An 11,112-nucleotide genomic window follows, 5' to 3' on the forward strand; every position below is an offset into this window, starting at 1 on the left:
CTACATGTAGATTTCATTGGTTGCAATGGATGGGCCTGATTTCACTTCCTTCATGAAACCCAGAAGTAGCTTTATTGCTGGAGTCACAGCAGTGTCAAGCTGATAAAAAAGGAGGATCTGCACCACTGTTTTCAACATTAGAGCTCCTAGAATAGGGAATCTCTGCAAAAGAATTCGTTGCTACTTAGACATTGCCTTTTTTATGATGATTTGTATGTAGGTTGTCTCCAAAAGGATGGAGACAAAAGTCAGTTTTGAAAGACAGTAGTCCTCTGATAGTAAGAAGATAAAATTACTGTGAAGGGCATTTGGGATCTGACACTGTGTGTGAAGTCATGGAAACTGCAAGTTAATGACCAAAAAAAGACGTAGTTACTGATGACTCAGAAAGGGGTAACTATTGATTTTCATCCTAACTACAGCTGTCTCATCTGGCACTCATTTCTGAGCAATTAAAGTTAAAGGAGAGAAATGAAAAGCCCTTTTAGAACAAAATTACTTTTGAATTAACCTTTGTACATAATCTGGCAAACAAAGAAGTGAATTCACAGTGTGCGTCATTGGAAATTATTAAACCTGAGTTTGGAAAAGAACTGTATGTATCAGAGATATGTCTTTGCTCTTCTTTTCTCAAAATCCCTGTTCCTGAGACAGCCCCAAGAAGGGCATTTCATCCTGAAAGAGCTCAGTGCTGGTCTCACTACAAGTGCCAAGAGGAACCTGGATAGAAGAAGGATATTAGGCAGAAGAGTGTTGAAAACAAACTGGAACACTGAGTCCATTCTCTGCTGGTGATAGGTATTTTCTGTGCTTTTTTGCCACTAACTGCCCAAAAACTATAATTTCAAAAAGTTTCTTTCAAGGTGCCTACTTGCAATCTGGTGAGTAGTAGCTGCATACAGATAAGGCATAGACCCATGCCTTCCAATAATTTTTTTTATTATTTATTTTGCATGAAACGCTTGCTTAAAATGCAGCATTTCTGATCAGGATCATTAACACTGTGCTGCAACTACCATCCCATTCAGCATTTCAAGTTTTTGTTGTATTTGAACCTATGGCAATGGGTTCAGTGTGTAAATGTTCAATCATTAAATCAGAATATTCTAGCTGGAAGTTTCCAAATCTTCAGGAAAAGAGCCCTGTACTACAGAGCACTGTGGACCAGAAACTTCTTGCAGAAAATTTAATGCCAAAACTTTGGGATTTAATATCATATCACCTGCTACATACATTGTGATGACTGTTTGATCCCACCATCCAGCCTAAAACAGTGCATGCATGAGTAAACTGGACGCCTGAGTGAAACTGGATAGCTTAAGAGTTGGTAATGGTATGATAGATGCAGCATTCCCTATCCAGAAAAGGCATTTAACAGACTTCTTGCATTTTAAGCATGTAGATAGTCTCACAGAAATCAGTGTAGGCATGCAACTATGTGGTTTGTCATACTGGGGCCCAAACCTTCTGTGCAAATGCCAGTACCTTCTGGAGGTAAATTTACAAGGTATAGTCAACTTAAAGCTATGTGCAAAGGTAGAAAAGAGAGACAAGATGTCTGTGCACAGTTTGTAGCAGACAAGTGTTAAGAAATAGTCGCTCACATGATTAGCACTCCAGAGGGGATCTTGCTGAGAAATAATATAGGAAGACTATTCTTATCTTCAGGAAGAGCTTCCTGGGTCTGGATTTCAAAGGGCTGTGTTTTTACCCACGTTTGTATTTGCCAGGATCCCTTATCAAGCAGAGATGCCTCCAGTCCCTTGTGCTCTCTGTCAGCTTCCTTTTGCCTAGAAAGAAATTCATCTCAGTGGCTCTTTAAAGGAAAATAGCACCATCCTAATCAATAGGAATCTCAGAAATGTAGTGATATCCTGTTTGTTTGTGCATACAACACATTTGCACATGGATATATGTGGGGGAATTTTCCACGCAGCTAAGTGTATTGTGTAAAGCTAGAAGTGTGTTTACTGCTCAGCAATTCAGCTAAACTATGCATGATGATTCATTCAGATGATTGATTCAGAAATCACAGCAAAGGGCAGGAGGGAGCAGCTAAGACAAAATAGAAAAGTGCATCTCTTCAGTATTAGAAGAATCAGAGCATGGTGTTTTTGGAAGCATTTTCACCGAGGAAGAAGAAAAATACAGAAAGAAAATAATTAATAACAAATGTATTCATTTAAACTTGAGGATTTTTTTTTCCATTATTTTTCATTAGTGGTAATTTTAACTGCTGCCATTCATTAGGCCAGCAGCAAAAGAGATCAAAAGTAATTTGAATAGTCTCATAATCTGCTCTATTTAAATTAATTGGGGTAAAATCTCCTCAAAATAAAAGAAGAAAGAAAAAAGGAAAAAGAAAAAAATAAATTAAATCCTTGCTTTTAGCAGAAGAAAGAACAGTTGTATTCTTGGGACATAAGCCATTTTCTCTAAAGTTTATGTGTATAGTCTAAAAATTCAGTATGCATTAGTGGCACAAAGAAAAGTGAGAGGAGAGAAATGTCTGGCTTTTTTCAGCACGTAAGGTGCTCTTCACTTTTTAATTTGTGTGGATGTAAAATAGTAATTTAACTACAGAAATAGAGATAGAGTATTACAAGCAGAAAGAGAAATTAAGTTACTTTTTTCCAATGGTATCTCATACAAGAAACCTGTAAATTTTTGGACTTCAAGACCTAACATTAATAAATTTACCATTACATCAGTGAAACATTTAATCTGATTTTTGCAGAGAAAAATAAATTAATTGCTGAATCATAATCAGATATTTTTATAAATGTACACCAAGCTTGGCATTTGTTCACACATATCCTTGCAAGCACCATATTTGCTAGAGTTTGCCTCTACTTTGACTTGTACTACAAGCAGAGATAACTGGACTAATGAGGGTGCCAGCTCTGGTCAAGCTGTTGCAGAATGGACTGCACTCTTCAGACATATTTACTCTGCCTTTTGGCTCTGCATTTCTTTTACAACATCCCTGATACAACATATTGGGGAAAATTCATATGATTTTTCTGTTCTAGCAGGAGCTCCTCCTTTTCATGTAATTTTTATAGCATAGGATAGTTTTTGCATTTACCCCACTACATTCAGCACAAAGCACAAATAAAAATGTCTTAGTAACACTTTTCCTAAATTTCAGTAATTCTGAAATACTTTTTTTTTTTTTTTTTTTTTTTTTAAGTAAATCCCTGTGGGAAGACATTGAATTCACCTTTGGCAAGACAACTAGCCATTTATCAGAGCCTCATCTACATAATGATAAAAGCAGCACAATACAGTTTTAGAAATTCTTTACAGATTCAGATGTCATGAGTTTAGCCCCCAGTTAATGCATCATAAGGGAGATTGCAACTATAAGTTTCTGATCATTCATCTTTTGCAGTGGAGGACCCTTCACATGGGCAAAACTCTCAGTGTGCACACCCTCCAAGTTATCACCCCTTTTCTCCCATAAAATTACCACAAATGAAAACATTTCAAAAAGTTGAGCATTTTCAAAGTCAGCTCAAAACTACAATAAAGTGAAAAGTTCCTGTAGCTTGGAGAACTGCTCTGTTTTACCAGAACAGGTTCCAAAATTTTGGTATTTATTTTGCGTTGAAAAATACCATCTGTTTCTTGGAAAAGAAACAAATTGCAATGAAATTCACTGTGAATGCAAGCTGCAAGAAACAACAATGAGCAGTCTGATGATATGTATCCAGTAAGTCTGTGAAAAACCCTGTACAATTTCAGTCTTCAAGATCTGTCGGAATGGGCTCAAGTGATTGAGAAATGGAGTTTGCCTTTTCTATTTCATGTTTAAATAGTATTTAATTGCTTAATTTCCTCCAAGGAGACCTGAATTGGTGTTTCAATACCTAAGATTCCTACCTGTATGTGTGGGAAAGCCATCCTTATCTTGTGACCACCGTTACACAGAAGAATAAAACCAGGGTCATAGCCCCAATAAAAAGGGTGAATAATAATGAGTGCAATTATGTAGCTTATTCTCCACTGCAGCTCAACAGCATTTTGTGAGTAAGCTGATATACCTGCCCATAAGTCAATTCATGCTATTTTGCATGAATGATGCTATTTACATTAAAAGGTCTATTCAAACTACTGCTCAAAGTCAGTAACACTGAAAAATAATTGTTTGCTCCTACGAAATCTGCTCTGTATTTTGAATCAAACCACTATTTGTTATTTCACACCTCACCAGCATGTAATTTAACATCCTATATTAGATTTGTGGTGAAATGGGCAAGAAGGTTTTGTCATCCTTCTGTTAACCTTTGAAAGCTAAGGAGGGTCAAAATTGATGTCTGGCAAAATTCATGGGATTTACTGTAGACATCTGTATAAGAATGAGATGAATCATATCCATTTTCTGTTCTTCCATTGAGTAGTAGTCTAAGGGGTCCATTCAGATTAGACACACCTACCAAAAATGCAGCATTTCATTAGATGAATCACACATAATAAGTCGATTTTTGAGTAGAACATATATAGACTGCCCATATGTACTGAATATTATTAGCATTCAGGTGGTCTCTTGATGATATTAAAATCAAAATAGAACACAGTTGATTTTTTATACCAATTAAGCAGTTGTGATCACAGTGGCTATGGTGATTCAACTCAAGAAAATTGTGGGTCCTGAAAAAATAGAGTTAACAAAACAAAAACTGACTTCTTATCTCTTAGAAATATTTGATCCTTGAAAGGTGGGGCTGGAATTATGCCTGGGAATCTCACAGCATCTCGTGTCACATTGTGAAATTTATTTCTTCATGCACTTAAAAAAGACCAACTAAAAAGTTTTGAAGAATTTACACAATACAAGCCTTCTGTAGTAGGTGGCATAACTATTTTTAATTTAATTTATTGTACTTTCGGAAGTAGATTTAAAACCTTTTGTATGTTATTACAAGTTTGGATGAAGTTAGGTGCATTTAAGGGTGACAGAGGACAGGGCATATGTCAGTCTTTCTCACCTGGACACCTAGAAATACACAGGTACTAATGTGTATTGGTTATCTAATTTAAAAATAACTTGATTTTTAAGAGCTAATATTTTACACCTGTATGTATTGTAATTTATTATCAATTCTAAGACACTCTGCTGTGGTTCAGGACCTACGCCCAAAATAAGAGCTAGCTGTGCATAGACTAAGGATACATGATTAATGAGATGATTGCAAGTCATATGCTAAGCAGTAGTTTCAATACCGCAGCTCACCTGAAAAATGAATCCACATTTTCTGGAGGTCTGGTGATTGGCACACTGAGCCTTTGAAAGACATTTCTTGTTTCTGCCTTGTCCCCATTGCATGACCACAGCAATGCATATTGTTACACCTGTGGTTTCCGTGGAGCTGCCCTACTTGCTCCAGGGCCCACAGGTGCTGCAGGGTTTTCTCCTTCAGCAGGAGGTGCTGGTCAGGCACCACACCCAGACTTCTGTGAAGGGAGCTGAGCTGTCTGTGCCATGGGGCAAATGAGGTGCAGCATTAGAGATTTATGAGATGAGACACGTCACACAAAGAAAGACACTTCAAAAATATAATTTGTGCTAATATATGCAACCAGTTGAAAACTGTAAGATGGTGAAGTGAAAAGAAATCCTACTGCTGGTTCAGACCTTATGAAAAGCAAGCATTGTGTTCAGTGACAGATGGAACAAATATCAGAATAAGAGCTAATGTGCACTATGGATGATCATAAGACTTACCTCAGTGTTCAAAAACAAAAAGGAAAATAAATATAGGAAAATATTTGTAATAATTTCAATGACTGTTTGAAATTAGCATTAAAATTTGAGCTGATTGTTGGGACAAACTTGTAAGATATTTAAAAGTAAAAGAGTATTTATTGACAGTGGGATATGCAGTATATACAATAATCTCATTCAGACTGTCCTGTGCATCTTGAGATTCAAAGGACCCCTGTCTTGCAGCCACACCTGGATCATACATCACTAAATTTCATCCCACTTAATGACCAGTCACTAAACAGCTGGTCAGGTTTGGGGCTTCCTTCTGCTGTCAGAATGCCCTGCAAAGGCCACCAGCTGGCAGCCCAGGTTGTCAAGCACTTGTTCTTTTTAACTCTCCCATTCTGTCATGACCTTTTACTGCCATATCCATTTTTGTGTTGTCCATTTGCTGTCATGTTTTGTGAGTTTCCTGAAATTTATAGCCAAATACAGGATTGTCATAAGTCAGTTAGATGTGAGTATTTCAACTTGACATTTGATGATAAATGGCCAGGGCATCCTCTCTCTGTAAAACTGCAGACCTGGAACAAAGATCATTTGTCCAATTTGAACCCAGGAAAACTCATCTTGTGTCCTGACTATTCAGCCCAGACAAAGGTTTTACTTCAGAAAAATTCCATGACAGCCTGCAGAAAAGGAGGCAAAAACATTTAAATCAAGCCCAAGTTTGCAAGTAGTCACCTTCAGTAGGAAAAATGTGTACCAAGTTAATACTTTGCATGTATCTGATTCCAGATTTTGGCAACTGCTTTTTATTCTTAAATCCTAGCATCTGTTTCTGGGACTGTTTTGGTGTATTTTGTAACAAATGGATTCAGAAATTCATCAGCCCTAAGCTGTTCTGAAGACACCATATTTGGTGTTTGTGCTCCTTTTCTCTTTACCTTTGACTTTACATATTTCTGGCTTCATTTTTAGCTCCTCACACCCAGTCCTACCCAAAGCCTGTAACTTGATGATAGGACATTCCCTTTGAGGGAATTTTGACTTATCTCAAGTAAATAAACTTCAATTCCTGTCTTCCATGTTCAGTGTGAGTAGGGAGACACAGGAGCTGATTTTTTGGTGAAGAAATAGCTTCTATAAGAATGTCTTCTAAAGTAGAAATGACATTAGTGGGCACTTTCACTTTTTTAAAGAATGCTCATAATGAAATCTCACCTTGTCTGGTTATCACTGTATGATGAGGAGTTTCCATGGTGATCAAATAAAGTTTAATTAAGATGCAGAAATCTTGACACTGTGTTGCCTGGCTCAGTTTTATGACTTTCATGATGCCCCTTAGCTTCAATGAAATAGTGCTGCAAGTAATTAGTGACAAGTGGTAGATCTCAACACTATTTAATCATGATCATTTCTCCTGGAATAACTAATTTTTGGAAAAATTATTCTGCAGAACAGACCAGTATTTCAAAAGGAGACATGAAAGAAAATAAAGTTTGAAGCATTGCAAATATATTAAAAGGAAGAGGTTTGATGTCAAGACCTCAGCTAGCGTGAGTTTTGCACTGAAGAGCTGGTGGAATAGCATTTGTCAATTTTTTTTAAAGCCTTGTGGTTATTATTTTAATTGAAAAAAAATTTTTAAAAAAAAGCAAATCTTTACTTATTATGTGGCATATTCTTAAATTGTTTATTTTCAGCTTAGATTGACAAAGTTACAGAGGAGTATTTTCAGACCCTGAGCCCTGTCCATGGGGCCAATAGAATCAACACCTCACCCTGCACAGAGCCATCCCCAGGAGTCACACCATGTTCCTGAGAGCATAGTCCAAACACTTCTTGAACTCTATCAGGCTTGGTGCTGTGACCATTCCCTGGGGAGCTGTTCCTATGTCCAACCACCCTGTGGGTGAAGAACCTTCTTCCTAATATCCAACCTAAACCTCTCCCAACACGATTTCAGGCCATTCCCACAGGTGCTATCACTGTCATCTGAGAAGAGACGAGAGCCTGTGCCTCCACTACCCCTCCTGAGGGAGCTGGAGGCTGCTGTGATGTTTCCCCTCAGCCTCCTCTTCTTTAGGCTGAGCAAGCCAAGTGACCTCAGCTGCTCTTCGTAACTGACTGTGATTTTTTATTTACTGTGATTTTTAAATATTTTCTTTTGCAGCTAAAGCTGCTCAAATATTACAAGTGCCACCTGGTGAGACAGGGCAACTAAATAAGATACTCCAGGGTAGTATCTACTGCTCCTCTGCCAGAGACTTTTTTCTCTCAAACCCCTCAGAATAAGCAAAAACAGACCTGTATTCACTCAAAACTGTTGCCACAGTTTCCAGCGTTCCTTAACCTCACCTCACTGCTAGGCTGAGGCCCATGGAGCATTAAACATGTGCACTTGCCTGTTTCTATTTGCCAGAGCAAAGGGCGGTAAACTGAGAATTGTGATTCCTTAAATTTTCCTGCCACAAATTGTGATGGTTTTTCTGAAAGTTTTCTTATTCATGCAGTCAAAACAGTGTATCACACAGAGATACAGCACTATCCTTTCAATATTCAAATACATTTTAACTGTGGTCTTGATTCAATCAATGCCAAATCAAAGTTAATGTTGAGAGAAAAAAGTTCCCTTGAAGGAATTTCTGGATCTGCTAGAACTTCTCCTTAGTTGTGCTTAAAAATTGGTAGCATACCTTTGGATAGATCTGTATTGCAATAAAGCATAAATCTAGTAACAGTGCATCCTGCCTTCTCTAAAACAGACATCTCTATATGAGCAATTCTTTTGAAAGCTTGCATTGAAGACAACTTCAGCTTCAAAGAGCAAACCACTGACCTGGGTAGGTGCAGAAAATTTGAAGGATTTATTATACAAGCCTGCATAGCAGCCTTAACTAAGTACATTTGAAAACTCTTTTTTTCTGGAAGACAAAACAATTAAATATTATACAAGTAAAATCTCTATGACTGAAAATTACAGGTGTGGAACATCCCTCATATTCTTTGTTATACAGCTGAGAAAAAGCTTGCCAATTTTATGGTAGTCCTTCCTACAGTTCTGCTGCTGACTAAAATCAAAGACATAAGGAATTGCTCTTGCAGCAGGAAACAAGTATAAGATTTTAGAGCCATCTGTGTCTCCTACACACCTATGCTTTTAGGCCTTGCCTTTGTTCAGCCGTATACCTGAAAATTATTTCTATTCTTATAATACAGAACTGGTTGAAACATTTCTGTTATGGCAGCTTTCATTGTGTTTTGTTCTAAATGTCTGTGGGAAATCTTGTGAATTTTTAGGCAAATCAAACCAAACCTCTATTACTATCACTTTCTGCAGGATGAAGAGAGGAAGATTTTTCAACAAAAACATCCAAATTTTCAATTTTTAAAAGAATAGACAGAAATATCCAGCTGGTTTAATATACAAGGGGGGAAAAAAAAAGAGGGCCAGGAATAAAATGGAAAAGGTTGACTGAAAAGGTAGGAGTGTTTCACTTGAAACCAAAAGAAGTTTTGACCATCTATTTTCATATCATCCCCAGCAGTATCCAAAATGCAAACATCTGTTGCAAACATCCCTCTTTAATTATGTCGTTGGTTATTTTTAACTAGATAAACTTATCTCAGACATTCAGATCCACGCTAAAAACTTTTCATCTTAGATCTTTGCTTATATCCGTACTTCAAGCACACTGAAATGTCTTCCCCACTTTTAATGCACCTACAGTTATAATGATGCTTTGGGGTAGGTAAATCTTCCCATGTCACTCAATAACTGGTCACTAGTCAAGATTTTAAAGGAAAAAGGCAGATGCTAAGAGAAAAAAGATAAAGGAATATGGCATAAGTAAAAGAATGCAAAAATGAGCATGGTCTTGTCTTACAATACCCCAGATTTAGTTATGAGATACAGTAATCCCTCTGATTTTTAGACTGTTGCTGTTAGTAGCTGAGACATACCTTATATGTCTGTAATTGATCGGCTTCAAAAACACTGGAGGCCAATACGTGCATTTCCTTTCCTATTGTCTTTACAAAAATATCTGAAGAGGACAAAAGTAAATTCAATGTAATTTGTGTCATCCTCTTAAAATGATGAGTTATTTTGAGTGTCTTTTTAATATACTTGTGTTGGGGGTTGAGAATTTCTTCCCATTCCGGTTGCCAGGTAACAAATGGTCCGATGTTCAGAGTGATCAAGCCTTTTGTAAAAGACAAAGGCTAGGTTTTGGGCAGGGCTAGGTAAGGGAGAGCCTGCTGGGGAACACGCTCTCGTGGTTCGGACGCTGAGGGGAGAGGCTGCTGCCTCCTGGCTTTCCAGCTGCTACCAGAGGAGATCCAACTGTGCCCTGTTTCTCTTCCCTCCTGGCTGGAAATTCTCGCTGGCCGGAGAGAGAGAGAGCGCCCGCTCCTGCTGCCCTGTTCCCTCGCTGCCCTGAGCTGTTCCTGCTGCGCTGCGTGTTCCTCAGCCCGTCGCCATTGCAGTTGCCGGACAGTGACCTGACCCTGCGCCACAGCGCCACCTGCAGCCGCTCGGGAGTCATCGCACCTGCCCTGGCCAGCCGGGAGCTCAACAGCGCCCCTGCTGCTTGCAACCGTGATTACACCACACGGGAGAAAGTTCAGCAGCTCACGTTATCTGCTGTTTGGTTTTCTGGTTCTAGTTGTGGTTTGCTATTATTGTTATTGTTTGTTTATAGATACTAGTAAAGAACTGATACTCCTTTTTCCCATACCTTTGCCTGAAAGCCCTTGATTTATTAAATTAAATAATTCGGAGGGAGGAGGGGAAGGAAAATCACATCCTCTGCTCTAGGGGAGGGTTCAGCCTCTCTTGGCAGACACCTGTCTTTCAAACCAAGACAACTTGCCATGTTTATTACATGGTGGTGATTTTAATTCATCTATCACTGTCCCTGTAAATTCATGGAAGGCATAAAGTTATACTTCCCAAAATTAATAGTTTAAACTTTTTGACATGAGATGTTTTCTGAATGTAGTATGCTCTCAACTATCTTCAGTTCTCCTAGGAACTCCTTTCAAGCCTGTATAGAAGTTTGGATCAAGCATGGATCAATGCTGCCTTCCATATCTGCACATCTGAGTAGTGTCAGAGTCCTGTGACTCCCCCCTGGAGCAGCAGACAGAGGGCTAGATCAAATTAAAGACTTTGAAGCTTAAAACTAATATCAAGTATGAGAAACTGTATTGCAATGACAATGGCAAATCTAGACAGACCTCTGTTTTCTAAAAAGTTAAAGATTAATCTGCAGTAAGTGAAATCTCTGCTCTTAAGCATTCTCTGCAGCAGTTTTTCTTCCTATATCCAGTGTCCCTTATCTGTTCTAATAAACTGCTGCACTTTATCCCAACTTTTATGACCCTTCTCATCCCCA

This window comes from Lichenostomus cassidix, chromosome 3, assembly GCF_008360975.1.
Source record: "Lichenostomus cassidix isolate B80296 chromosome 3, HeHo_3.0, whole genome shotgun sequence".
NCBI classification, from domain to species: Eukaryota; Metazoa; Chordata; class Aves; order Passeriformes; family Meliphagidae; genus Lichenostomus; species Lichenostomus cassidix.